Here is a 24,390-nt window from a genome sequence, read left to right as displayed (position 1 = left end):
TATTTATTTTCTTCTTTTGCTTCCTTTCTATCCTCCCCCCATCTTTGATTCTACTACAACAAAGACCACTGCCTGTGGGAAGGACTCACTATTGAAAGAGCCAGAATTGTGGGTCAATTGAAGACCAGTGGGAAAGTTCTAGATTGTTCACTGTCCTAGCAAAACTGTCCAGAACAGCTGATATATGTAGAAAAAGAAATTAAATGGGCTCGTGACGATCGACTAAAGGTAAGGTAATAGTACCCACCTCTTTAACAAGAACTGTTCCCAGAAAGATCCAGAGTCACTGACATATGAGAAACTTGAATGCTTGCCAGCTGACCCAGGTTTAGAGCACTTAATGTAATAGGATCAGATAATGGGGAATGCCTTTGTATTTCAGGTAAGTCAGGGACTTGCTAAGGTCTTGGGGACTAGTTTGAAACTCCACTGTGCATATTGTCCCCAGAGTTCAGAAAAGTTAAAAAAGATTAATAAAATTCTAAAAGAGACCTTAATTAAATTAGCCTTGGAGACTGGTGGGGACTGCATGATGCTCCTTCCCTCTGCCCTATATTAGATATAGATGGCATTCTAGCCCCCATTGTGTCCAGCCTACAGTTGACAGCTATTACAGAACTGAAAAATGATAATTTAAGGTCAGAACTACCCAATAGGCTCATGAATATGATTGGCCTAAATTATGTACCCTCTATGAAGCAGGCCTGGTTCCAGAACCTCACGAGTTAAGATTTCAGCAAGCTGAGCCTAAACCAAGGATTTCATCATCCTGTTGAACACAGTCACCACCTGGGTGCACTACCACCATGCCAGACCTGCTCCTCCTCTGAAGAAGAGTACCTGGCTCTAACTGTCATTGTTTAAGGTTTATTTATGTATTTTTATCTGTATGGGCATTTTTTTTTGCATGAGTGTCTGGTGCCTCTGAATTTAAAAGAAGACATTGGATCACCTGGAGTTGGAGTTGCAGATGATTGTGAGCCATGATGTGAGTGCTGGGAACTGACCCTGGTCCTCTGCAAGAACAAGGAGTGTTCCTACCCTCTGAGCCATCTATCCACATCCCCAGCCCACCCCTCACTTTGTGACAGCGTGTTGGTGGTGGTGGTGGCATTGTTGCTATTGTTATTGTTGTTTTGATTTTCTGAGACAGGCTTTTTCTGTATAGCCCAGGCCCATCTGGGACTCATTCTTTTTTTTTTGGGGGGGGGGGAGCTGAGGACTGAACCCAGAGCCTTGCACTTGCTAGGCGAGCGCTCTACCACTGAGCTAAATCCCCAGCCCTGGCACTCATTCTTTAGACCAAGCTACCCTCAAATTCAGAGATCCACTTGCCTCTGCCCCCAAGTGCTGAGACCAAAGGCGTGTGCCACCACCTCTCTGCTTCTTTGTTTTGTTTTGTTTTTCTTTTTTAAATCAGGACTTTTAAAATTTTTGTTTGATGAAAACTCTTTCTTGGTTCATTTCATTTTAAATGAGATTAGAACCCATGCCTTTATTTTCGCTAATCTAAATACACTCCAAACACAACCATCCAGACTTAATACTTTTTAAATGGTATATTTCATTGCATTTGCAAAAATTCACTACTTGGATAGAGTGCACTAAAATCATGAATAAAAGGAGGAGGAGAAGTAGCTCAATGATTAAGAGCACAGACTGCATTTGCAGAGGGCCTGGGCTTAATTCCCAGCACTTACAGGGCAGCTTACAATCTCCTGTGGCTACAGCTATATGGAATCTCATCCCTTCTTCTGAATTCTGTGGGCAGCAGTTATATCTGTGGTACACAGACTCATAAGCAGGCAAAACACTCCTACACATATTAAAAGTCATAGATAAGATTTACATAAATAGATTTCCTAGTTATGTCACTGTATTTCCCAAGAATGCTGATTACGTGTATGGGATGAGGGTAGAAACCACACCTCCACATCACATAGCAACTGTAAGGAAAGTCTCCATAAAAAATGGTAAAAATGTCCTGAATGTGAATGTTAGAACCTTGGGAAAGCAGTACTTATTAAACACAAGTCAAGGAGGAGAGATCAGTATTTCTCTCAGTTTAACTTACGTGTGTCATTTAAAACTTGTAAATGTTTCATGGAGGAGTATATACCATTGAAGAGGTGTAATTCCCCAAGGACAGGTAAGAGAAAGGCTTTGTTAGAGAGAAACACAAAGGTTGGCAGGACTTCATCACCTGGAGACACTGCTGAGTGCAAGACCACCCCTGTTTCAGGATCACCTTAAACTCCATATTAAGACGATGAGGATGGCCTATCAAGGCAAATTCTAAATTTAGAAAATGGAGACTTACATGGCTAACAAACTTTAAGAAATTAATCTTTTTAAATATATTTATTTTAAAACTTTAGTATCTAATTCACATTTAGTAAATAAAGCCAACTAACTTAATAGTAATGTTTTTCATTTTTAAAATTACATTTTTTGTATCTATGTATATTTCTGTGTCTATATCTGCACTAAGGTCCAAAACTTGTAGGAGTCCATTTTCACAATTGAGTACCAGGAATCAAACTCAGACTGTTAGGCTTGGTGACAAGAGCCTTTTCCTGCTGAGCCTTCTCCTCAGCCCAAAGAGGAATACATTATACACATACACATACATACACATATATATTAAAGGAAAGAAATGAGACAATGACTGCCGCGTCTTTGGACTAATAAATGGCCACGATTAAAACACTACTGCCACATTGTGTTATTATGATTTACTTTTATTAAGTGTGAAAGAAAAATATGGCAAAATGAATGTAAAATAAACAATGAATACTAAGCATATCTCTCTCACACTCTACATTTGTGTGTTTTGGGTGCTAATAAGTTATTTTCCAGTATTGTTATGGTTTTTGTTTTTGTTTGTTCACTTCTTTAAGGTAGTCTCCCGCTGTAGCTTAAGCTGTCTTTGAACTCACAGCAACTCTCCTGCCTCAACTTCTACAGTGCTGGAATTACAGTTATGAGTTACCATACTTAGCTTATAATTTTCTATTTAGATAACTTCTTGAAATGCATTCTTTGTAGAAAAACATACATAGCTTCTAAAATAACAAAGAATCAAATTTAAACTAAAAAATATTGTTGACCTTGATCACTTGTTCATTAATCTGTTAACTAATAAACTTAACTTCTACCAACTGAAAAAAATTCTTCAAAGCAAAGTAAAATTAGCAAGTGGGAGAGGAAGAGAGTAATGTGTGAGTCAAGAGACTGTACTCACTAACTCAGAACTACTCATGACAATCTCATCTCTCACTGTGAAAGTGCCTGGGAACTAGTGTGTGGTCCTATATCCATCAGACATCCTGAGGGAAAAGGGGGCTGAAGGAACAGCATATACAGGGCTTACAGCATGACCACCATCTAGGCTCAGAGCTTCAAGCGCTGTCTATACTGCTCCATGTGGCACAGCTCTGGGCAAGATTCCTTTTCCCTCTAGGTCTCAGTAGAGCCATGTAAAGTAGTCATGTCAATAACATACTTACTTCTTTTTTAACATTAAAAAAATGATTCCTTTATTAACTAATTAAAGCCACACATTGAAATAATACAAAATAACTTATGGCGATATGGGTACAGCAACAGGATAAACATTATATGGGATTACTAACATTCAAGAGGATATTTATATATTAAAGAACATGACTGTATATGTCAGGTATGACTGTTATAACAGAAAATAGAAAATACTGTAATCCTGCCAAAGCATAGGCTTTGATATGAACTTAAAATTGTTTCACAAGAAAGACCCTGTTCTAAATATTAAAGTTTTATGTGTAACCTAGTTTGGGAAATATATTTACAGACATGATCAAGCTACAAATTTTGAGATAAGGAGTTTATCTGGTATTATGTAGGCATCTTCTAAATTGTGTTCACAAATAAATAAATAAATAAATAAATAAATAAATAAATAAATATGATTTTATGAGTGAAACAAACTACTTTACTCTATGTCCCAACAAATTTTGATGTTTAGATAGGTACTAAATATGTAGGATGTAAATTTTTATGTTGAAATTTATTGTAATTTACAACATAAACTTGAAAGATTGAGATAAGAAATGAAAATTGTACTTTGGAACAATGATATATAATAACAAAACTAAAATTTTTGCACATTTCTGATAGAAAATAAAGTGGATTTAAACACTTGAAAATATGATTTTATAATGTTTATAAGCTTATAATTGGCTACTTCATATGCATAATAAATCCATGATTTTCCCCTTCAATCCTGAGTCTGTTGTCTTTTTTGTTGTTGTTTTTTTTAACTTTGATTGGATGATTTTTTATTTACATTTTAAGTGTTATCTCCTTTCCAGATTTCCCCTCAAGAAACCCACTATCCCACTCTGCCCTTGCTTCTGTGAGAGGGCTCCCTCATCCACTCACCACGTTCCCACCCTGATACTCCCCTACACTGGGGCATCAATCATTGACAGGACCAAGGGCTTCTCCAGCCATTAATGCCCTACCATGCCATCCTGTCCTACATATGCAGATGGAGCCATAAGTTCATCCCTGTGATCTCTTGTGATCTCTTTTGGTGCTCTGGGCCATCTGGTTGGTGGACACTGTGGTTCTTATAGAATTGCGAACCCCTTCAGTTCTTCCTCTAACTCCTCCACTGAGGACACTGTTCTCAGTTCAATGGTTGGCTGCCAGCATCCACCTCTGTATTTGTCAAGCTCTGGCAGAGCTTCTCAGGAGACAGCTAGCTATATCAGGCTCCTGTCAGCATGCACTTCTTGGCATCTGCAATAGTGTCTGGGTTTGGTGTCTGTATAAGTGGTGGATACCACACACAGGTGGGGCAGTCTCTGAATGGCCATTTCTTCAGTCTCTGCTCCATACATTGTCTCCATATTTCCTCCTCTGATTATTTTTGTTCCTCCTTCTAAAGAGGTCTGAAACATCCACATTTTGGTCTTCCTTCTTCTTGAACTTCATGGGATTTATGAATTGTATCTTGGGTATTCCAAGCTTTTAGGTTAATATCCGCTTATCAGTGAGTACATACAATCCATGTATGTTCTTTTGTGATTGAGTTACCTCACTCAGGATGATATTTTCAAATTACATCCATTTGTCTGAGAATTTCATGAAGTACTGTTTCTAATAGCTGAGTAGTACTCCATTGTGTAAATGTACAACAATTTCTATATCCATTCCTCAGTTGAAGGACATAGGGTTCCTCTGTGATCATAGTTCTGTCTGCCTAATCAGGTGGTTCCAACACACTGCAGTAGACTGGAGGCTGAAAGGGCCAGGGACAAGGGTCAGGAAGACATAACAGTTCAGTGAGTACAGGAATAGTGGTTAGAAGAAAAAATAATGTCTAGCAATGTAATGCCCACCTGCTGGAACACACTAAACACTGTTCAGACACAGCCAAATAAGCATAGTGGGCCTGCTATCCTAACTATCAGGAGGCTAGACCTGGAGTCAGATAGTGGATTCCATGGTTTTCTGGGCATGGAGAGAACAATCTGGCCTCCAGGTAAGGATGCCAAGGATGTTTTCCCACTGCCAGCTCTCTTCTCCCTGGTCCCTTGTCCAGATAACAACTTCACCTCTGCAGCCTGCCCCTGACTTTCTTACCAGCTCTGGCCATGTGTTCTTCCTGCTTCTATCTGTCCTGTCATTGTTGCCAAGGACAAGCCTATGCTGCATTGTAGCAAAGCCATTTTAAGGTTTAAGGTGTCCAGGTGAGGGTACCATCACTGTCACATTGACAGTCAGAACCAGAAATGGCTGGCTCAGTTTGTAAGAGGATGATGAGCACAACTGGCTTTGATGCCAGAAGGCCAGGATCCTCTTCATGGCACTAACAGAGGGACTTCCTGGCCATCGCCTTCATCTGCCCCTAAGGCCACCCTCAGATGGAATCCCAAGATAAAGCTGTGAAATTGCACTGAGCAAGTCCATCAACTGCCGCAGCAAAGTGCCCGTGGACCACAGGACTAAGACAAATGCAGGGTGGCCAGCTTATGTCAGACACAGGAAACTGTTCTTGGCTACTGGCAGAGAAGCCATTTTTGCCTGCACTCTCAAGATTTCAAAGACAGAAAACTAAGGGAACTGTTTGATAACTCTTTGTAGCTCAATTATACGGGGTTTGGCAACTTCCCTTCCTACAAACTGAATCAAGCTCCAGTTGATCTTTAAGGGATGAGTGAAAAGACACACTTACTTATCATGCACACTGAAACCCACAGACAGGTGCCTACAGAGAAGTGGTACACATGCTTACAATCATTGTTCATGCAACAATCCTTTGACACACAAAGAATCGTGACTTCAGTATGAAGCCCTATGTACTTCAAAATGTGCATAATTACCCACAGTTCTTAGACATATTTGAGCACTTTTCAGGGTTTCTATGGTTGCTAAGAAATACCATGGTCAAAACAGCTTGGGGAAGAAAGGGTTTATTCAACATTTGCCTCTATTTCACACCTTATCTTGAAAGGAAATCAGGATAGGAAGTTAAGCAGGGCTAGAATATGAAGTCTAGAGCTGCAGCAGAGGCATGAGAGGTGCTACTTACTGGCCTGTATATTCTAGCTAGCTCAGCCTGCTTCCTTATAGAACCCAGAACAACAGCCCCTGATAGGCACCACACACAATGGGCTGGGCCTCCCTCACAAACCACTAGTTATGAAAATGCCCTACAAACTTGCATACAGCACTATCTTATGGAAGTTGTTCTCAACTGTGACTCTCTCACTCCAAAGAAGCTTTGGACATTCATCAGTGTTGTCTTAAACATTCAGGCAGATATAAAGGTACGTGGACACCAGATCTCTTACTTGGGTATGCTAATTCACACCTGTGTATATACCGAAGTGTCCTTGAAGATGTACTGAACCCCTCTAGCACGCATGCACACACACACACACACACACACACACACACACACACACACACACACACAGAGAGAGAGAGAGAGAGAGAGAGAGAGAGAGACATATACATGCATACTCTTATCCATGATATTACCAAAAATGAGCTTAAGGCCATCCTGAGCTACATAGTGTGACTCCCCCATCTTTAGAAACCAAATCCAAAGGAAGGACATTATGCCACAAGCCTATATTCATCCATGTTTGTGTTCGAGAACCTGAATGAGAGGAATGTCCTGTGTTCGTAGCTGCTCAGCATAGAAAGCAACGTATTTGGTATTCAGACCATGCTACCAGTCTCTGTAATTTTTCACATCCTCACCTACTGCCACTCAACAAACACCTGCTCCACGTGTGATAAAGTTCACTCTCCTTCCAAGAGCCAAAGACCACCTAACACAAACCTCAAAACTAGATATGAGAATCCCACTATTGAAGTGTTGGTCAGAGCTGTCTAAGAGATTCAAAAATATACAGCCTATTATTATTATCATTGGTTGCCACCTTGAGATGAAATGTAAATCCCCATAGAAGACAATATGTACTTTAGGAACACAACTGAGAGGCCCCTAGCTGGAACTGACCTAAAAGATTCCCTCTCAAGACTAGCTTTCTTGATACCAGAAGGAACCATGGAAACTCAAAAAGGAAAGAGGAGACAGAAGTCCTACACAGCTATGAAAGCTAGGAACCAGATCAACTGCTGGGAAGGTATAATAACTCAAAGGGTGCAATAGTGGCAAACAGCAGCTCTGTAAATGGAGTTAAAGCCTACTCAACAAGAGGCGAAACATGACCGGTACTGGAAACCTTGCTAACTGCTGAATGCTATTAAAGTCAAGATGTCGTAGAAGAACCTACATTCGCTGCTTTACTGAACCAGCAAAATCATAGGACAGGTGCTGGCCTCCATTCCACCAGGAAAGACTTATACTTTTAGATTATCAGGTCTTCTCCACCTGCTCCTCTACACTCGAGTGTGGCTTTGTATGTGATCATATTTTATGGAGGGCTGAAGCTCTCTTCCCAACACTGCCCAGGACATCAGGAAATCCCAGAAGTTCTTCAAAAAAACCAACCACACTGCTTATTCCTCCTGGAAGCCTTTCCACACACAGAGAGACATAGGTTTCCACCCACTACACTATGTCCAGAGTTCTAGGATACTCCCTCAGCCATACACTTAATATCCTAGCCATATTGCATGGGACTCCAAGTGTGGAACAGTGTGGTCACTTACATAGAACTAGGGAGTTGAAACAAGGCCAGCTAGCATGTATTGTATGCCAGATTCCATGGTATCTTTCCTGTTTCCAGGTCTGTTATCCAGATCTGATGCCATACATGGAGTCCTCAACCCTACTTGCTCAAAGCCTTTGGGGGTAAAAAGGCACAAACTGTGGCTGGAACCTTTACCCTTGCCCCCAAAACCGGGTTCTATAACTTGTGGGTCAAAAATCTATCACTCACAGTTGGCACATGGGACCAAATTTGTGTCGCCTGCTCCAACCAAACCTCATAAACTCAAATCTTAGTGGGTTCAGTACAAGCCTCAAACATGTTGTAAGGAAGGAACAGAGAGGAGAAAAGAACATATCTGTGTCACAAAGCAGTGCCAGTATGTGCAAAGTCTGTATGATTATCCCCTTGCCTTCTTGTGTGATGACACTCTATCCCAGAAAGACAGCAAAGACTAATGACACACTGGACACAATGCCCCCTGTGTCCTAAAAGTAATGGTTATTGAAAGCAATCATCTTAATGGTTGTCTACTGCCCGTGATGCTGGGTTAAGAAGTATAGCATTTTCCTAGAAACTCTTTTCACATGTCTTAGCAAAACCAAACAAGACTTGCATCCATAATCCCTTTCATATATTTCAATACATGTAGGTATGTAAATGTCTGATGCAGTGTAATATGTGTCTAAATGTATCGGGGTTTTTCCTCTCTGATATTGTTTCCTAATCTTCCTTTGCATCTCCTACCCTGAGCCACACCAAGGGAACCAGGCACAGAACATCTCTCTCACAACATGCCCTCTCTACGTGTTTACCTTGTGAGTTTGACATGAAGCAAAATTCCTCAGAGCTGCAGGTCTGGGTCTTTAATAAATACTTGATCTGTTATGGAACGATATATCAGGTGGTGAAATGGGAGGGGTCATAGATACCTCAAAATCTGAGTTGACTTTAGGGTTCTTGCTGTTGTGTAGGAAGATGCCTTTAGGTGGAGCTTCCACCACCTTACTCTTCATGTTGATGCCTCTGTTTGCTACGTCGGCCCAGAGTCCCTGGTCCAGGAGAGAGCTATTAGCATGAGGAACAGGCAGTCTTATGTAGCCTATAGATTCTTACGATTGATGTGGCTCAAAATCACATTTATTTATTTGTTATGCATATTTATTTATTCTTTTATTAAGTCATTCCTTTACTTATTTTATACATTTATTTTATGGCAAAGGGAATAGAACCCCGATCCATACTCAGGCTGAGAAAAGTCTGTATGGCTGTGCTATGTCTGAGGCCTGTAGATATACATATATGGACAAATATGCACATGTATGTATGCAAATACAGTATCTATGTTGATTGGTTATCTGAGAAATGGTCTCACTCTATGAACAAATCTCATAGTATTTTGTCCAGCAGTATCTATCATGCAGCAATTAACCTTCCTCAACCTCCACACTGCTGAGACAGTACTACTATTTACTCACTTGAATTTAAGACAGGATCTTGTTGTGTTGCTGGGACTGGCATGAAATTCCAACTTCTGGTGATCCTCTTGCCTCACTTTGAGGGTACAAGACATGGGAAAAGGATTAGGGAGTACCCAGGTAACTCTGGAGTCTATGCTCAAGCATGGTTGAGAAAGACTCATGGCCCCAATGACCACTGCATTATCTGGCCCTAACATCCCCCCACAGATATTATGTACTCAGTACTACCTACTGAGTCCAGCTGTATACTCATATTTCCAATTGTTCACATAACCTGGGAAAGGGCTCCCAACTATACCCCTGATACCCTGAGCTAATTTACTTTTTTTCAGGATACATATGTTTTCTGCAAAGACGGGCTTAAGAGATACTTTTTCACACTGCAGGAACACAGTCTCCTCCAGCTTTGATTGAAAAGAATTGTATTTGTCTTTAAGAAACACAGGTAGTCCAAAGTAGTTGTCTATATTTTTGATAATGTTGGTGTGTATATTCATTTCCTCAATGGTGTTTTGAAAATTGCCAGTTGCCGATCTTTCTCGAAAACTTAATTTTTTCTATCAACTTAATGGCCTCCCTTTGGCCATCTCCAAGAAACAATATAAGTATATTGAATATATCATGCCCTGGAAACTCTTTCCACATGTCTTAGCAAAACCAAACAAGACTTGCATCCACAATCCCTTTCATATATTTCAATACATGTAGGTATGTAAATGTCTGATGCAGTGTTGTATATAACTTTGTATCTTTCCTTGGAAATGTTTCATCTCTCTTATGATGATATGCATTCCTAAAACACATAACAAAATGGAATCATATTGAGATGTTTGAAGATAATCACAAATTAAAAAACAAAGCAAAACAGATGTTAATAAATCTTCACTCAAATAAAATTCAATTCGTACTTTAAAGGATGCTTCCAAGCATAATGAGCTTTCAAATGCTCAAAGAATTTTCCATTTTATAACTTTCATGGCATAAAGCACTGGTAAGAATGATAAAAATGAGTATATGCAAAGCTAATTCTTAAAGAAAAGAAGAAAGGTGAACATCCTACCAAAAGTTTTGCATTTTCTTGTAATAACATAGCAAACATAACACCTGATTAGCAGACACTAAGGTATAGTAGGAAAAAAGGAATTAATTTCTCTTCTTCCTATTATACAGTAGAGTGACTATAGATAGGCACTTCATATTTTATAAGAGGTAAGAGGTAAATATTAGATGTTTCTACCACAAAGAAATACTAAGAATTTTAAGAGTTTTAAAAATTATTTTCAACATCATATCATGTTTACAGATATAATGCCACATGCTACACCATAAAAATGTACAACATTTCTATGTAAATTCAAAATAAAACAAAAATAAAATTATAAAGAGACCAAAAACACAAAAAAAGATATTTTATATTTTGCTTTCCTTTATGCTGATTCTAATTATCCTCTTAAAAAATATATTTTGCTTCAGGACTGGTTGCTTAACAATCTCCCCTGCCTGCCATGAACTCAGTGAGTCTTAAAAGTACATCCTTGCAGCCTTGAACAAATCTGAGAAATGAACCAGAAACCAAAGAATTCCTCTTGTTTTGTTATTGTACAACATAGGTTACTTTATTCTGGATTAGGAAGAGGTCAAATGCAAGTAAAATCAAACTTTTCAGTAAGAACAAGAATGGGGATAGACATTTTTATGTAACTTGACTCTTTATAAAATAGATTCATTTTATGAAATTAGTTGGGAAAATAAGAGTTATTTTTAAACCTTCATAAAAGCAAAAACATGATAAATTAAGACAATGCGAGTGCCACATCTTCTGTGTTTGCCTAAATGGAAAATTTTTTACCAAAAATCTGCAACAGTTTTGACAGAAATGCTCCTTGGACATTTTTCTTGAGAGGCATGATGTAGAGAAAGAGTGGATATTTAGACATGGCAGTATAAAAATAAGTATTTCACTAATTTCTCATATGCCATGGTAAGGAAGGTGTATTTCAAGAGAGGAAGAGCACAAAAGCACTTATCTTGCAGGAGAGTTTTAAAAATTTGGACTTCTAGAATGTAAACATTAATTGTGAAATTAAGACAAAGGACAGGAGAGAATCTCTCCAACACAGAGCAAGTCATGGGAATTAGTTTTGGAAGACCCAAAACTATGAATTATATACTAAACTTATGTACTATTTTTTGTCCCTTCTTTCATATAACATAGAACCATAAGGAGCCTGAAGGACTCTCTTTCCAATCAAATGGTTATAATATGATCAAGATTTATTTAATGCATACATGCTTATGGCAATTGTAAGATTAAACAGTAGTAAGAATGCCATGCAATCATTGAGACTTCTTTAATCTGTCTAATTAATTTAACTTCTCTTCCCTTGGAAGTATCCAGAGTATCTTGTGATGATACAAGGAATGTCATTCTTCATGTTTCATTTAACATTGAATTTGCAACTCCTCAATACTAAGGAATGTTAATATTTTTAAGTGTTTCTCAGCCACTCAAGATTCCTCTGTTAGGAATTCTCTGTTTAGCTCGGTACACCATTTTGTTAATTAGGTAATTTGGGATTTTGGAGATTAAAATTTTCAGTTCTTTATATATTTTGGATATTGCCCCTCTGTTGGTTGAATAGTGAAGAATTTTTCCCAATCTATGGGTTGATTACTCATGGTGACTCTTGCCTTGCAAAAGCTTTTCAATTTCCTGAGGTCCCATTTATCAAATGTTGATCTTAGATCCTGAGACATTGATATTCTTTTCAAGAAATTTCCACCTGTGCCATTGAGTTCAAGGCTCTTTCCCACTTTCTCTTTCATTAGATTCATTGTATCTGGTTTTATGTTGTGGTCCTTGATCCACATAGAGTTGAGTTTTATGCAAGAGGATTAATATGGGTCTATTTTCATTCTCCAACATACAGACGACCAGTTAGACCAGTAGCATTTATTGAAGATGCTTTTTTTCACTGTATGTTTTTTGCTTTTTATCAAAGATCAAGTGTCCATAAGTTTATGGGTTTATGGGTTATGGGTGTTCCGTTCTGTTCCATTGTTTGACTTGTCTGTCTCTCTACCAATATCATGTGGTTATTATCACTATTGTTTTTATTTATTAACTTGAGTATTTCTTATATACATTTCGAGTGTTATTCCCTTTCCTGGTTTCCGGGCAAATATCCCCCTAATCCCTCCCCCTCCCCTTCTCTATGGGTGTTCCCATCCCCATCCTCCCCCCATTGCCGCCCTCCCCCCAACAATCACGTTCACTGGGGGTTCAGTCTTAGCAGGACCCAGGGCTTCCCCTTCCACTGGTGCTCTTACTAGGATATTCATTGCTACCTATGAGGTCAGAGTCCAGGGGAAGTCCACGTATAGTTTTTAGGTAGTAGCTTAGTCCCTGGAAGCTCTGGTTGCTTGGCATTGTTGTACATAAGGGGTCTCGAGCCCCTTCAAGCTCTTCCAGTTCTTTCTCTGATTCCTTCAACGGGGGTCCTATTCTCAGTTCAGTGGTTTGCTGCTGGCATTCGCCTCTGTATTTGCTGTATTCTGGCTGTGTCTCTCAGGAGCGATCTACATCCAGCTCCTGTCGGCCTGCACTTCTTTGCTTCATCCATCTTGTCTAATTGGATGGCTGTATGTGTATGGGCCACATGTGGGGCAGGCTCTGAATGGGTGTTCCTTCTCTGTCTGTTTTAATCTTTGCCTCTCTATTCCCTGCCAAGGGTATTCTTGTTCCCCTTTTAAAGAAGGAGTGAAGCGTTCACATTTTGATCATCCGTCTTGAGTTTCATTTGTTCTAGCCATCTAGGGTAATTCAAGCATTTGGGCTAAGAGCCACTTATCAATGAGTGCATACCATGTGTGTTTTTCTGTGATTGGGTTACCTCACTCAGGATGATATTTTCCAGTTCCAACCATTTGCCTACGAATTTCATAAAGTCATTGTTTTTGATAGCTGAGTAATATTCCATTGTGTAGATGTACCACATTTTTCTGTATCCATTCCTCTGTTGAAGGGCATCTGGGTTCTTTCCAGCTTCTGGCTATTATAAATAAGGCTGCTATGAACATAGTGGAGCACGTGTCTTTTTTATATGTTGGGGCATCTTTTGGGTATAGGCCCAAGAGAGGTATAACTGGATCCTCAGGCAGTTCAATATCCAATTTTCTGAGGAACCTCCAGACTGATTTCCAGAATGGTTGTACCAATCTGCAATCCCACCAACAATGGAGGACTGTTCCTCTTTCTCCGCATCCTCACCAGCATCTGCTGTCACCTGAGTTTTTGATCTTAGCCATTCTCACTGGTGTGAGGTGAAATCTCAGGGTTGTTCTGATTTGCATTTCCTTTATGACTAAAGATGTTGAACATTTCTTTAGGTGTTTCTCAGCCATTCGGCATTCCTCAGCTGTGAATTTTTGTTTAGCTCTGAACCCCATTTTTAATAGGGTTATTTGTCTCCCTGCGGTCTAACTTCTTGAGTTCTTTGTATATTTTGGATATAAGGCCTCTATCTGTTGTAGGATTGGTAAAGATCTTTTCCCAATCTGTTGGTTGCCGTTTTGTCCTAACCACAGTGTTCTTTGCCTTACAGAAGCTTTGCAGTTTTATGAGATCCCATTTGTCGATTCTTGATCTTAGAGCATAAGCCATTGGTGTTTTGTTCAGGAAATTTTTTCCAGTGCCCATGTGTTCCAGATGCTTCCCTAGTTTTTCTTCTATTAGTTTGAGTGTATCTGGTTTGATGTGGAAGTCCTTGATCCACTTGGACTTAAGCTTTGTACAGGGTGATAAGCATGGATCGATCTGCATTTTTCTACATGTTGACCTCCAGTTGAACCAGCACCATTTGCTGAAAATGCTATCTTTTTTCCCATTTGATGGTGTGGCTCCTTTGTCAAAAATCAAGTGCCCATAGGTGTGTGGGTTCATTTCTGGGTCTTCAATTGTGTTCCATTTGTCTATCTGTCTGTCTCTGTACCAATACCATGCAGTTTTTATCACTATTGCTCTGTAATACTGCTTGAGTTCAGGGATAGTGATTCCCCCTGAAGTCCTTTTATTGTTGAGGATAGTTTTAGCTATCCTGGGTTTTTGTTATTCCAGATGAATTTGCAAATTGTTCTGTCTAACTCTTTGAAGAATTGGATTGGTATTTTGATGGGGATTGCATTGAATCTGTAGATTGCTTTTGGTAAAATGGCCATTTTTACTATATTAATCCTGCCAATCCATGAGCATGGGAGATCTTTCCATCTTCTGAGGTCTTCTTCAATTTCTTTCTTCAGAGTCTTGAAGTTCTTATTGTACAGATCTTTTACTTGCTTGGTTAAAGTCACACCAAGGTACTTTATATTATTTGGGTCTATTATGAAGGGTGTCGTTTCCCTAATTTCTTTCTCGGCTTGTTTCTCTTTTGTGTAGAGGAAGGCTACTGATTTATTTGAGTTAATTTTATACCCAGCCACTTTGCTGAAGTTGTTTATCAGCTTTAGTAGTTCTCTGGTGGAACTTTTGGGATCACTTAAATATACTATCATATCATCTGCAAATACTGATATTTTGACTTCTTCTTTTCCGATCTGTATCCCCTTGACCTCCTTTTGTTGTCTGATTGCTCTGGCTAGAACTTCAAGAACTATATTGAATAAGTAGGGAGAGAGTGGGCAGCCTTGTCTAGTCCCTGATTTTAGTGGGATTGCTTCAAGTTTCTCTCCATTTACTTTAATGTTAGCGACTGGTTTGCTGTATATAGCCTTTACTATGTTTAGGTATGGGCCTTGAATTCCTATTCTTTCCAGGACTTTTGTCATGAAGGGGTGTTGAATTTTGTCAAATGCTTTCTCAGCATCTAATGAAATGATCATGTGGTTTTGTTCTTTCAGTTTGTTTATATAATGGATCACGTTGATGGTTTTCTGTATATTATACCATCCCTGCATGCCTGGGATGAAGCCTACTTGATCATGGTGGATGATTGTTTTGATGTGCTCTTGGATTCGGTTTGCCAGAATTTTATTGAGTATTTTTGCATCGATATTCATAAGGGAAATTGGTCTGAAGTTCTCCTTCTTTGTTGTGTCTTTGTGTGCTTTTGGTATAAGAGTAATTATGGCTTCAGAGAAGGAATTCGATAGGGCTCCATCTGTTTCAATTTTGTAGAATAGTTTGGATAATATTGGTATGAGGTCTTCTATGAAGGTCTGATAGAATTCTGCACTAAACCCGTCTGGACCTGGGCTCTTTTTGGTTGGGAGACCTTTAATGACTGCTTCTATTTCCTTAGGAGTTATGGGGTTGTTTAACTGGTTTATCTGTTCCTAATTTAACTTCGATACCTGGTATCTGTCTAGGAAATTGTCCATTTCCTGCAGATTTTCAAGTTTTGTTGAATATAGGCTTTTATAGTAAGATCTGATGATTCTTTTGAATTTCTTCTGAATCTGTAGTTATGTCTCCCTTTTCATTTCTGATTTTGTTAATTTTGAGACACTCTCTGTGTCCTCTCGTTAGTCTGGCTAAGGGTTTATCTATCTTGTTGATTTTCTCAAAGAACCAACTTTTGGTTCTGTCGATTCTTTCTATGGTCCTTTTTATTTCTACTTGTTTGATTTCAGCTCTGAGTTTGATTATTTCCTGCCTTCTACTCCTCCTGGGTGTATTTGCTTCTTTTTGTTTTAGAGCTTTTAGGTGTGCTGTCAAGCTGCTGACATATGCTCTTTCCTGTTTCTTTCTGCAGGCACTCAGAGCTATGAGTTTTCCTCTTTGCACAGCTTTCATTGTGTCCCATAAGTTTGGATATGTTGTACCTCCATTTTCATTAAATTCTAAAAAGTTTTTAATTTCTTTCTTTATTTCTTCCTTGACCAGGTTATGATTGAGTAGAGCATTGTTCAATTTCCACGTATATGTGGGCATTCTTCCCTTGTTGTTATTGAAGACCAGCTTTAGGCCGTGGTGGTCTGATAGCACGCATGGGATTATTTCTATCTCTCTGTACCTGTTGAGGCCCGTTTTTTGACCAATTATATGGTCAATTTTAGAGAATGTACCATGAGGAGCTGAGAAGAAGGTATATCCTTTTGCTTTAGGATAGAATGTTCTATAAATATCTGTTAAGTCCATTTGGCTCATGACTTCTCTTAGTCTGTCTACGTCTCTGTTTAATTTCTGTTTCCATGATCTGTCCATTGTTGAGAGTGGGGTGTTGAAATCTCCTACTATTATTGTGTGAGGTGCAATGTGTGTTTTGAGCTTCAGTAAGATTTCTTTTACATATGTAGGTGCCCTTGTATTTGGCACATAGATATTTAGGATTGAGAGTTCATCTTGGTGGATTTTCTCTTTGATGAATATGAAGTGTCCTTCCTTATCTTTTTTGATGACTTTTAGTTGACAATTGATTTCATTTGATATTAGAATGGCTACTCCAGCTTGCTTCTTCTGACCATTTGCTTGGAAAGTTGTTTTCCAGCCTTTCACTCTGAGGTAGTGTCTGTCTTTGTCTCTGAGGTGTGTTTCCTGTAGGCAGCAGAATGCAGGGTCCTTGTTGTGTATCCAGTTTGTTAATCTATGTCTTTTTATTGGGGAGTTGAGGCCATTGATGTTGAGAGATATTAAGGAATAGTGATTATTGCTTCTTGTTATATTCATATTTGGATATGAGGTTATGTTTATGTGCTTTTCTTCTCTTTGTTTTGTTGCCAAGACGATTAGTTTCTTGCTTCTTCTAGGGTATAGCTTGCCTCCTTATGTTGGGCTTTACCATTTAATATCCTTTGTAGTGCTGGATTTGTAGAAAGATATTGTGTAAATTTGGTTTTGTCAAGGAATATCTTGGTTTCTCCATCTATGTTAATTGAGAGTTTTGCAGGATACAGTAACCTGGGCTGGCATTTGTGTTCTCTTAGGGTCTGTATGACATCTGTCCAGGATCTTCTGGCTTTCATAGTCTCTGGCGAAAAATCTGGTGTGATTCTGATATGTCTGCCTTTATATGTTACTTGACCTTTTTCCCTTACTGCTTTTAATATTCTTTCTTTATTTTGTGCGCTTGGTGTTTTGACTATTATGTGACGGGAGGAGTTTCTTTTCTGGTCCAATCTATTTGGAGTTCTGTAGGCTTCTTGTATGCTTATGGGTATCTCTTTCTTTAGGTTAGGGAAGTTTTCTTCTATGATTTTGTTGAAGATATTTACTGGTCCTTTGAGCTGGGAGTCTTCACTCTCTTCTACACCTATTATCCTTAGGCTTGATCTTCTCATTGAGTCCTGGATTTCCGGTATGTTTTGGACCAGTAGCTTTTTCTGCTTTACATTATCTTTGACAGTTGAGTCGATGATTTCTATGGAATCTTCTGCTCCTGAGATTCTCTCTTCCATCTCTTGTATTCTGTTGGTGAAGCTCGTATCTACAGCTCCTTGTCTCTTCTTTTGGTTTTCTATATCCAGGGTTGTTTCCATGTGTTCTTTCTTGATTGCTTCTATTTCCATTTTTAATTCCTTCAACTGTTTGTGTTTCCTGGAATTCTTTTAGGGATTTTTGTGACTCCTGTCTATGGGCTTCTACTTGTTTATTTATGTTTTCCTGTGTTTCTCTAAGGGAGTTCTTCATGTCTTTCTTGAAGTCCTCCAGCATCCTGATCAAATATGATTTTGAAACTAGATCTTGCTTTTCTGGTGTGTTTGGATATTCCGTGTTTGCTTTGGTGGGAGAATTGGGCTCCGATGATGCCATGTAGTCTTGGTTTCTGTTGCTTGGGTTCCTGTGCTTGCCTCTCGCCATCAGATTATCTCTAGTGTTACTTTGTTCTGCTATTTCTGACAGTGGCTAGACTGTCCTATAAGCCTGTGTGTCAGGAGTGCTGTAGACCTGTTTTCCTGTTTTCTTTCAGCCAGTTATGGGGACAGAGTGTTCTGCTTTCGGGCATGTAGTTTTTCCTCTCTACAGGTCTTCAGCTGTTTCTGTGGGCCTGTGTCTTGAGTTCACCAGGCAGGTCACTTGCAGCAGAAAAGTTGGTCTTACCTGTGGTCCCGAGGCTCAAGTTTGCTCATGGGCTTTTGCTTATGAGCTCCGTGGGGGTAACAACCAGGAAGATCTGCGCTGCCCTTTCCGGGAGCTTCTGTGCACCAGGGTTCCAGATGGCGTTTGGTGTTTTCCTCTGGAATCAGTAATATGTGCAGAGTGCAGTCTCTTCTGGTTTCCCAGGCGTGTCTGCCTCTCTGAAGGTTTAGCTCTCTCCCCCACGGGATTTGGGTGCAGAGAACTGTTTATCTGGTCGGTCCCTTCAGGTTCCGGCAAAGTCTCCATCACTATTGATTTTTAATAGAGCTTAAATCAAATTGACCATGAGATTCTACCTCTCAAACCAATAAGAATGGCTAAGATCAACAACTCAAGTGGCAGCACTTGCTGGCAAGGATGTGGAAAAAGAGGAGCACTCCTTCACTGCTGGTCAAATTGAAAACTGGTATAACCATTCTGAAAATCAATTTGTTGACTCCTCAGAAAATTGGAAATAGTTCTACCTGAAGACCCAGCTATACCACTCTTCGAAATATACCCAAAAGACTCCCTGTCATACCACAAGGTCACCTGCTCCGCCATATTCACAGCAGCATTAATTGTAATAGCCAGAAGCTGGAAACAACCCAGATGTCCCTCAACTAAAGAATGGACACAATAATGTGATTCATTTACACATTGGAATGCTATTCAGTTATTAAAATGAAAACATCGTGAATTTTGCAGGAAAATGGATGGAACTAGAAAATATACTGAATGAGGTAACTCAAACCCAAAAGGACATGCATTGTATGTCCTCACTGATAAGTGGATATTAGTCAAAAAGTATGTAATACTTAGGGTACAACCTACAGACCTAAAGTTGTAACAAGGAGAAATGCCCAAATGAGGAGGCTTCAATCCTACTTGGAAGAGGGAAAGAAATAATCATGGAAAGCAGAGGGAGTAGAGGATCTGCGTGGAGGAAAACAGGATCAGATATTGGGGGAGGGATAGGAGAGAAGCCCAGAGGGTCAAAAGAATGAATGGAAATTAATAGCCTTGCTGAATGGGAGGTGGGGGTACCCTGTAGAAAGTACCAGAGACCCAGTGGGTGAGACACTCTTAGGATTCATTGGGGGTGACCTTAGCCACTAGGGAAAGGAAACTTCAAGAGTGTCACCTCCAGTAGATAGACATGAAATCAAGTGGATAGCATTACTAACCCACAGTCAAAATTCCTGACCCAGAATTTTTCCTGTCTAATAGAACTTTGGGGACAAAAATGGAGAAGAGACTGAAGGAAAGGAAGTCCAAGAACCAACACAAATTGGAATCCTTATCAGGGGATAACCAAGACCTGACATTACTATGCTATGATATACTTACAGACAGGAGCCAGGCATGGCTGTCCTCTGAGAGGCCCTACCAGCAGCTTACAGACACAGAAGCAGACACATACACCCAACGACTAGACAGAGGTCAGGGAGCCCTACAGTTTAATTAAGGGAAGGATTAAAGAACTTGAAAGCAAGAGTGACAATATAGGAAGACCACCATTCTCAACTGACTTAGACTCTTGGGAGCTCCAAAACCATGAGCCACCCACCAACAGCATAGAAGGGATGGTCTGAGGCTCTTGGGCACATATGGAGGGGGTCTGCCTGGTCTAACCTAGGTGGGTAAAGATGTGCTTAATCCTTGAAAGACATGATACCACAGAGAAAGGGGAGGTCTTTGTGGAGGGAACACCCTCTTGGAGGCAAGATGAAGGAGGAATGGGATGAGGAAGTGTGGAAGGGGGAATTATTAAGGGAAATTATTGGAATGTAAATAAATAGTTATTTAAATTAAATACTTCACAACTCATCTAGTAATGTCATTATGAGTTCCCTTGAATGGGTTCACTATCAGATTGTAAGTTTCAATTTTCACACAGATTGCTTCATTCAAATAGATCAGGGTATTGCTTAGGGATCTGTAAGCTAAGAAGTTATTAGTGATGGTGATGGTGATGGCAATGATACTGCCATGTTGTTAGTCTTAGTAAGCTCAGGCTATGTTCAGCTCAAAAGACTACTGCTGTGTGTATGGGGAAGGTGAGTGGGGGTTGGGGAATGAATAAGAACAAATATGAGAGACACATAGTAATGCTATAATGAACTCCATTGTGTACTAACCTAAAAAAAACAATAAAGACTTCCCCTTCCACAGAGTTGTATAATCTTGCAGACCTTGCACAGAACATCTTCCAGCAGTGTAAATGGTGTCTTGACTTATGCATTTTTCCTATCTTTTTGGTAAATTCATTTGTAACCAGTGGCCTTCACAGTAGCTTGTTGCCCATTTGGGTGGCCCAGATGAGCCATCACTAAAGAGGCCATTGTCAGGGAAAAGACAAATGACCATAATTCTACAGCAGAGATAAACTCAGTCTCTTACTTGTTTTCAAACTGCTGTTTTTGGTGATTTGCTCCTAGAAATCAAACTTTAATACATAACAACATATGCAGGAGACTAACAACAGTGTCTAAGATCACCAGTTACAAAAAGATACCTGTAATGGAGCAAATGAGGATATGGGGTGGGACAGAAAATCTTTGGGCCCTTCTGCCCTACAAATACAAAATACTAACCTAGTCTCAATTTCCTCCAGTTTGTCTCAGACTTCTCTTTAGGGATGCAATCTCCAGGATCTATATCTCTGCAAGGGAACAGGAGGTCTTTCTTTTCCTCCCCTCCCAAGCTCTCTCTGTTGTAAGCACAGAATTAAATAAATTATTTTGATTTAAAAATTATTTGTTGTGTATCAACAATCACATATCCAAGCATGATTAGGAGGCTAAAACTGAAAGACAGTAGGCTTGAGAATACACTAAAAACAGTCCACGGTCAAAAGCAAACAAAAGTATCTGTGGACATGAATGTTTTGCTGGCATGTGAATCACTGCAGTTGTTGGGGACCCATGAGGTTCTGAGTCTGGTTATATCATTAAGTACAAAGAATTGTTGATTGTCATGACAATGTAAGATGTACCAGTTTGAAGTAATATTTGACCAAAATATGAAGTGAGCCAATTTTACCTGAGATGAAATTGTAGAACATTTTCAAGACTTGATATCAGAGAAGGAAGAATAGCTCAGTAGTGAAGCTTGGATATTTTGTAGGAATCGCCAGCCAAAAAGGAAAAAGAGTACTGCCAGTTAAAATTCTACATGCGAAGAATGAGTATGACTCACAGGGCTAGGTATGAAAATCACAAACTTCCTAAGGATCATTTTATTATGCAACTTAAAATATTAATAATAACAAATAAGGAATGGGTATAGCTACCTAGAATTGAGTGTGTAAACCCAAATTTGAAATATGCACATGAACATGAATGTCATAGCCAATGATCACAGCACAGATACTAAGAGTCAGTGATCAATCCTCCATGACAGTAACAGAAGCAATAAGGTTTGATGTTATGGAGAAAACTCACTTAATAAAGATGATGATAAAATCTGGTGATGATATGATGGTGAGGTTTGATGTTATGGAGAAAACTCACTTAATAAAGGGGATGATAACAATTTCTCCTTAGATTCAGACAAAATATAGTAGAAGAGAACTTTACAATAAAAAGATTCAAAGAGACACACTAAGGGCCAGAGATAATCAACTCAGTACTGGCTCTAGGGATGTCATACTATATCTGAACTTCGAATCCTTTACTATCAATTTAGACAGCTAGCTGTTGCACATTATTACAACATTTGCATTCCCAGCTGAAATAGCCATATCTATTGGACTCTAGGACCTGTGTTCTTGATTCACCCTTAAATTTTCATGAGCAACAGCATAGTGTCTCATGCAGGGCATGGAGCAGAAATCACATTATGGAGCTGTGTCTTACACATGGACAAAAGGACATTTTTAAATCCTTCTTATGAGTCCAGCATGATCGAAGTAACCCAAGAAAGTTGCAAGTGTCACAGACCTCCTTTTTTCTTGAAAATATTAAGAGAAATATGCCTTCACAATCTTTTAGAACCCATCTTTGTTTACAACCCATCTTTGTTTACACAAGAATTCATTGTGCTCTTACAAAGAGATACATTACCTGAATTTTGCAATAATAACTGATGAGAATTGCATGTACTACAACATATTTAACAAGTTCACATTCATTCAAGGTTTGTTTGAAGTGGAGCAAGTCTATGCCTTGGAAATTCTTAGACTGTTATCATGCCTTAAGAAAATATGACAAAGTTATGATGAAAACTCAGCTACTTCTCATTTTTAAAGCATACAATAATGTTATTAATACCTTGCCCTTTTATGTTGTAATTTCAGTGCAATACTGTCCTACACTCCTTTAGATTTGCTCCTGTGTGGTTTACTTATTATGCATAAAGCAGGAAGCCAAGAAAAACAAATGAAGCATGGGGCCTCTCTACACAAATATGATCTGCTTTCTGTGTATAAGAAATCCATGAAAAGACCACCAAAACTTTATGGCAAGAGCACTGGTTGAAATGAACATTAAATAGTAGAGCTACACAATAAAAATGAAACCACAACAGATTTACAATCCGTATAACTGCACTTTTTACTTTGCCTAGTTATGCTATCTCAAAAATAAATATTATTACCATAAATAGAATCTCCACTAAACAGTCCCTTAACAATAAAAATGTGTCAGGGCACACTTACCGTGTGCTGCTAAAGTCAGTGATGTTTCTATGGAAATTCCAGACTAAGAAATGTGTCAAACAAAATGTGAGGGAGAGAGATGAATATGTTGGTGCATAATTTGATGAGTTTCTGCTTCTGCTGCCATTCAGAGGGACTTCTTCACTTAAAATATTTTCTGAGTTACATGATGGAACCTTTGTCCTGAAGGATAATTGCATAAGATTTGCTGTCTTATGTACAAATTTATTTAAAACTGTTAACAAAACGAATGAGTTTTGTGTGCTTTTGTATACATGCATGAATGCACATGTGTGTGCGTGCATGTCTGTGTTTCTTGTGGTTTTTCATGGATGTTAGAGTTTGGGGTGATATTTTTGGTTTATCTGTTTGCTTTGTTTTATTTGGGTATGTTTGTTTATTTGTTGCACCATTTGTTTTCTAAAGAGAGAAAGTTTGGATTTGGTCAGAGGTGGGAAGGATTTGGGAAGAGATAGGGAGGAGAAAACCAGGATTAAAATATAGTGCATAAAAATTTATTTTCAATTAAAAAGAAGAAATGTACTCTTTTTCTTATAAAGTGTCTTTAGAAATTACTCAGCTAATCGGACCACCACGGCCTAAAACTGGTCTTCAATAACAATAAGGGAAGAATGCCCACATATACGTGGAAATTGAACAATGCTCTACTCAATGATAACCTGGTCAAGGAAGAAATAAAGAAAGAAATTAAAAACTTTTTAGAATTTAATGAAAATGAAGATACAACATACTCAAACTTATGGGACACAATGAAAGCTGTGCTAAGAGGAAAACTCATAGCGCTGAGTGCCTGCAGAAATAAACAGGAAAGAGCATATGTCAGCAGCTTGACAGCACACCTAAAAGCTCTAGAACAAAAAGAAGCAAATACACCCAGGAGGAGTAGAAGGCAGGAAATAATCAAACTCAGAGCTGAAATCAACCAAGTAGAAACAAAAAGGACCATAGAAAGAATCAACAGAACCAAAAGTTGGTTCTTTGAGAAAATCAACAAGATAGATAAAC

At 39.0% G+C, this 24,390-nt stretch overlaps 1 long non-coding RNA gene across 1 annotated transcript; it reads right to left on the bottom strand.

Annotated features, from left to right (window-relative positions):
• Positions 1 to 3,512: 3,512 nt before the first annotated feature.
• Positions 3,513 to 23,944, bottom strand: LOC148000317 (uncharacterized). Its single transcript, XR_015641940.1, has 4 exons — positions 21,750 to 23,944; positions 9,650 to 9,725; positions 9,104 to 9,223; positions 3,513 to 5,284 (listed from the first exon to the last, which is right to left on the bottom strand). It is a non-coding gene; the product is annotated as an uncharacterized LOC148000317 (long non-coding RNA).
• Between the last annotated feature and the right edge of the window lie 446 nt (positions 23,945 to 24,390).

The sequence above is a fragment of the Rattus norvegicus genome, chromosome 17 (genome assembly GCF_021556685.1).
Source record: "Rattus norvegicus strain SHRSP/BbbUtx chromosome 17, alternate assembly SHRSP_T2T, whole genome shotgun sequence".
NCBI lineage: Eukaryota > Metazoa > Chordata > Mammalia > Rodentia > Muridae > Rattus > Rattus norvegicus.
The sequence above is the reverse complement of the archived record's forward strand: the minus strand, read 5'-3'. Positions and strand labels throughout refer to the sequence as shown.